Raw genomic sequence first — 6,232 nt, forward strand, 5'->3', positions numbered from 1 at the left:
TGGAGTTTATTGATAGCGGCGGGACAGGTACATTTTGCATTATTATGTTATTCCCTATTTTGTGTTTGAACACAAATATCTGTTCCAGGTTTGGCCAAGTCCTTCCTTCACTTTCCTCTTGAGAATTATTCAGGGCAACTTCTTTTTGAACATCGTCCATGACGACCTCGATCTGTGACTCGGCACCAGCATCAAGATCCAAGACACACTGATTCTGTACAGTAACTTTGTGTAGTGAAAATGCAGCTTGTACAATTCAATTTCATTTCTGGCAGATAGTTGTTGTTGTTGTTTTTCCGCAGTTCCAATGTAATAAAGTAAAATACTTGGGTCAAAATGTACTCGAGTAAAAGTGAAATTACCTATTTCAAAAACTACTTAAAAATGACAAATTACTCACAAAAACTACCCAGTTACAGTAACATGAGTAAATGTAATTCGTTACTTTCTTCCCTTTCTCAGAATGCAGGAGTCAGGAGAAACTTTGGACCAGTGCCAACAGTTTCAGATGAACTCGTTCTGCTTTTCACGTTTGAAACGAGTCAAAATCAGGTGCTGGGTGTTTGAAGTTGTTTTTACACTGTTATAGTCTCTTAAATGTGATCTCTCCATTCAAAGCGTGCGTCCCCAAATCCCTGTAGGATTTTGCGGTGACGTTTCCTGCACTTTTGAAGTCCCTGAACGCGGCGCAGGTGTTCTGTGGAGTTGATGTGCCGCCGACTCGTCAACAGCGTGACAGCTCTACACTCGCTCACGTCAACCGCAAACATCTTTGTCAAAAACAGCCTGAACACGCACCCAATGAGCTCACGGTGACAGCGCGAGGACGAGGAAGAAGAGGAGGAGGAGGAGGAAGGCCAAGGGTTTCACAGGAGACGTCTGCTCCTCTGACGTTCCGTGAAATGTCCAAAACGCAGCACATTATGACAAACATTCTGCAAGACTCGTGAGTTTGAAGAGAAATCCACAGTAAAAGCAGCACAGTGTCAGATTAACCTGCAGAAGATACAAGAAACAACATTTACATTAGTTTTAGTTTTTTTATCTGGTGGAAACAATTCAAGTAAATGAACATACCAGTCAACATTTTGTTTGTGTTTAACTATGAACTTTCTATTGGTGGTTTTCAGATTCTAGAATGTGATGCTACATCATCCACCCAGATGGAGGACAGAGACCGAGGACAGAGACCCACAGGACCCAATGCAAACCAGTGCGGCGCGGGACACATTTTGAAAGCTCACTGTGGGCAGGAGCAGGACTGCACAATGCGGAAGCGGGCAGGAGGGATGATAAACTGCAGTCCTGCAAACTAAATATGAGAGTAAAGTAAAATATACAAATGATGAATGTAAGAATATCATACATCTTTTCTGCTGGAGATTTTATTTGGCATTAATAAAAAGATTTTATGCAGCAGACGTCCCCCCTCCCATACGCCGCGGCCCGTACGCCGCGTCCCATACGCCGGCGTTCCGTACGCCGCGGCCCGTACGCCGCGGCCCGTACGCCGCGGCCCGTACGCCGCGTCCCATACGCCGCGTTCCGTACGCCGCGGCCCGTACGGTGGCCGACGGGGGCCAAACGCACTGCAACAGCTCAATGCGTCTCATTTAGAGAAAACAATTTCAAGTACAGAAACGATGCAAATTCACAAGGTCAAACACAAGTTTAAACGAGGTACAAACAAAATACGTGGTGCAGATGAAAAAAACGCGCTGCAAGAAACAAAGACAAATGCATCATCATCAAATGCGCTGCAAATAGAGAAACGATGCAAAGCGCGAAACGATGAAAACCAAGAAAACACCTGCAAAAGAAAAAACGCTGCATAAAGAGTCGCCACAACGGAAGTGCTCCAAACCTGCAGGGGGCGCTCAGTGTAACAGCTCAATGGAGAGACACACCGGCTGGACAGAGAGAAAGGATCTGCCTTTGAGAGACAGAAAACAGCTGACTGACGATAAACTACAGCGGGGACTTATGATTGTTACGGTAATGTGGCTTTTATTTGATTATATTCATCTACTGTGTTACGGTCATAACCCACAAAACTGTCAAATAAGTTTGTTTTTAACTGTGTTAACTGTGTGAACCTCGGAGCTTTGAGCTAAAAGTTTAGCTACTAATTTGGAGCTAACGCGATGAAAAGTCCGCTCAAACTTTCATATTTGGACAGAAAGCGTCGTTGCCCTGCAAATAAGTGCCATTTCTGGGTCTTTGCCTGGAACGATGGACCAGGCTGAGAGAGACTTTAGTGCAGCGGTTTTCAATAGGTGAGGCTCGCCTCCCCTGGGAAGCGCCAAAGAGCCACTGGGAAGGCGTGACACACGCGGACTAAGGCTCGGACTAGACAAGGACTAAACCAGAACTGAATCAGGACTGAGTGTGGGTGACCGCGGGCAAAAGGACTGGCGCAGAGCTCCACGCCCCACGGCGCTAAAGCAGCTGTCGTCTGATCGTGCTTTGCGGACACCTCCATGGGCTTGTGGTTTCTCTCTCTCTCTCTCAAGTCCAAGATTAGACCTGGTCTAGTCCTGGTCTAGTCCGGGTCTTCACAGTCAATAATTAATGAAATATTTTTGGAAAATAGTAATATCAGAGGTAGTTGACGTATTCTGAAGGGATCCTTGATTGGTGACTGTAAGGATTTTTTTTTTTTTTTTTTTTTGACTATTACTTAAACACAACACATCCAAGCAAGTACAGTAGTAAACTACTACTAACAGAGAAAACGGTAAAGAGAAAACTATTTGAAATATTTTATATTCATTTTCTTTTCTCATCTGCAGACTCCTGTATGAGGACACAACTTACTGCTGGGGCCACAGAACTGTTGGCTGCTGAGACACTCATGATTCATGAAATGGGTCAAATGCAGATGACAAAGTAAAGCCCACACTGCACTGGAGGTGCTGAACCAGACTCCTGCCACAGATTAGGTATGGTGCATGTTGCATTGAAAACTCCAGTATTAATAAGGGCTGCAAATGAATCATGCTCATGTTGAAATCATGATTCAAAGAGTAAAAATACGCATTTCTCAAATGTGTGGGATTCTTCTATTAACTTTGCTGTTTCAATTTATATATTTTCCTGTAATCATTTTGTAGTTTTCCTAATGTGTGTGTCATTACTGGTTTTCACTCTGCAGGACCTGACTTTGAACCTATCAGACATAAGGCCCATTCTGCTCTTCCTCCTCCAGAAGACGAGAGATACATCAGACTGAGTGGCCCAAGTACATTGGTTCATGCCTTCACTGTCCATGTCCACACTCACTGAGGAGGAGGTCGTCCAGACTGCAGCACATCTGTAGGGCCTCTGGTTGCATCAGGCCTTCCTCCTGCTGTCTCTAATGTGTGTTAATAGTGATGTGTCCGTAAAGTTTAGGTTTAACTTCTAATTTCTTGCACAAGTAAAACAGTAAAATGGTGGTTCCTTTTCATCTTAGCTGAGGAGCACCTAAACAACTTCATCACTGAGGCAGTGTACCATGATAAATGTGGCCTTATATGATATTACCAAGTGTGTGAGACAAAACTGAAAACATATCATTTACTCATAAGTTTTTCTGGATGTTTTTCGTCTATACTGACATTTGTTTCATGGTGAAATGTGCTGTTTATTTAGTGTCTCTTTTGGTAGTAACTGATTACATGCACTATAAGAATTTACTATTGTACTGCAGTTATGCAGATAATTTGTCCATTTTGAATTGTCACCTGGTTCAGTAAAAAGGTAACAGTTTGAGAGTACACTGACAAACAGTTGTTTGTACAAACCTATTAATGCAGTGTGTGCGTAATGGGTTTAATGTTCGACTATTCACATTATGACAAACAATTTCCAGAAGTTCCTATGATTGTTTAATAAATCATCTTTTCTCAAAGGAGAGATGTCTTTTTTAATAAACTGACGTAAATGAATGCCCGGTATAAATGTAATCCCTTATCAAAAGAAACATACTTCATAATGCATATCCCATCACAGTTTTTGAAACTTTAAGGTCATTTAGTCTATTTTAGATGTATTCCAGAAATAAAGCCATTTTGTTTATGCAAAAGTTAAACATAAGTTTTCGCTTTTAACCATAAGATTTGGATGAGAATTATTAGAGTAACTTGATCTCCTACAGTTTGAGTACCATGCGTAATGTTTTTACCGATTCGTGTAGTAATTTGCGTGGTGCCTGTTGTTAGCATTAGCGTTAGCATCTAATAAAATAACTACACCTGTCTCATTTCAGCACGGCCTTTGCGGTCCGCGGACACTGCTACTGAGCGCGCCCCCTGCAGGTTTGGAGCACTTCCGTTGTGGCGACTCTTTATGCAGCGTTTTTCTTTTGCAGGTGTTTTCTTGGTTTTCATCGTTTCGCGCTTTGCATCGTTTCTCTATTTGCAGCGCATTTGATGATGATGCATTTGTCTTTGTTTCTTGCAGCGCGTTTTTTTCATCTGCACCACGTATTTTGTTTGTACCTCGTTTAAACTTGTGTTTGACCTTGTGAATTTGCATCGTTTCTGTACTTGAAATTGTTTTCTCTAAATGAGACGCATTGAGCTGTTGCAGTGCGTTTGGCCCCCGTCGGCCACCGTAATATTCCCCCCCGTCCCGTATGCCCCTTAAAAAAGAAATCTTTTTTAATTGATGATGTCTTTCTTTTACAAAATAGTATAATATTATGAACAACCTTTAAGACAAATAAAATGTCAACACAATGTTTTAACATGAACTTGTATGTAAATAGTAATAAGTCCATTTTTGTTGTAAAATCCTGCACTCGGCTCCACTTTTCTCATGTTGGACATTTTTCTGATGAGGGTGTCACGGTCAACAGTCAAAACGATCGTCCTTTAAGAGTGTTTGGAAAGAGACAAGTCTTCATTTGTGCTGCTCTGGTGGGAGGGGCCACGTACAGAGACGCTGGAGACGCTGCTGTGGTAAACACCACAGAAAATTAACAAGATTTTAATAGAAAATACAATTGAAATATTTTAGTAGAAAATCAGCCAAGGGCCACATTAAAGTTCTTGGAGGGCCAGATGTTTGACACTCCTGGTATATGTAGTTCTCTGTGTTTCTTTTAGCTGTTGCTGCACCAGAACTGTGAATTTAAGCAAAGCAACTTGAAATTTGATATATTGTGATGGTCCATGATGTTATTGTGAGACTTTTGACAGTACGATATCACTTTTTTTTGTTTTTGTTTGTTTTGTTACATCACTATTAATAACTTTGTACTTTGTCATAAAATATCCAAATGTTTATTCACAAATCTTTTCTGTAATCTTTTCTAAATCCTTTAACAACAACAAAAACTACATCTTGTATTTATTTTACCTGCTCCCATCTGTATTAAATCTGACTGGCCTTGAGAATGTTGTTATGTCACACAGCAAAAATGGGAGGGTTCAGTTGTTTTTAACACAAAAAGTGTCATTTTAACTATTTGAAAGTTAAAATGGGGTTCAGTGGGGTTATTTGCCAGACCTGATTTGATTAAAGTTAATTCAACTTCCACTAGTGTTAATTTGGCTCCTCCCACCACCACTTCAAACTCCAGTGAGAAAAGACCAGTTTGAACCAGTTTTGTTCATAATTTCATCTTAAATTATCCATTTACTCTCAAAATGTTCATATAACTCTTGATTTTAGGGTTAAACAGGAACTTTGGTCCAGTGTTACTTAATTAAATATTTTCAAAAATATCACAACGCGGACGATTTGACGCATGACCATAAACTGGGCTAAAAACAATGATCTGTACATCCCATATGGAAAAGAATAGACAAATCATCCACCATTTTAACATGTTTCATATGAATCCTACAAGATTTGTATAAGACAGTGAAAACAGTTACAAGATCTTTGGTAAATATGTGCAGCATGAAACATATATAACTTTGTAACCTGCAAGTGCTGAATATGACACTAATCCCACAAACAATGTCCTCACAAGTGTTGGACGAAGGTCATTTATTTCATAGAAAAACAAGTGAAACGATGATTGTTTCTTTAAACTCGATCGCTGTGTTGTGTGTGTGTGAGAGTGAGAAAGAAAATGATCACAGTTTGTGTGTGTGTGTGTGTGTGTGTGTGTGTGTGTGTGTGTGTGGGTGTCTGTGTGTGTGTGTGTGTGTGTGTGTGTGTGTGTGTGTGTGTCTGTGTGTGTGTGTGTCTGTGTGTGTGTGTGTGTGTGTGTGTGTGTGTGTGTCTGTGTGTGTGTGTG

At 40.9% G+C, this 6,232-nt stretch overlaps 1 long non-coding RNA gene across 1 annotated transcript; it reads left to right on the plus strand.

The window, feature by feature from the left end:
* The first annotated feature begins 1,841 nt into the window (after positions 1 to 1,841).
* LOC129410374 (uncharacterized) lies at positions 1,842 to 3,839 on the plus strand. The gene is made up of 3 exons (XR_008632849.1): positions 1,842 to 1,995; positions 2,793 to 2,942; positions 3,155 to 3,839. It is a non-coding gene; the product is annotated as an uncharacterized LOC129410374 (long non-coding RNA).
* Positions 3,840 to 6,232: the final 2,393 nt, after the last annotated feature.

The sequence above is a fragment of the Boleophthalmus pectinirostris genome, unplaced genomic scaffold (assembly GCF_026225935.1).
Source record: "Boleophthalmus pectinirostris isolate CB_2022bp ecotype Guang Dong unplaced genomic scaffold, ASM2622593v1 HiC_scaffold_22, whole genome shotgun sequence".
NCBI lineage: Eukaryota > Metazoa > Chordata > Actinopteri > Gobiiformes > Gobiidae > Boleophthalmus > Boleophthalmus pectinirostris.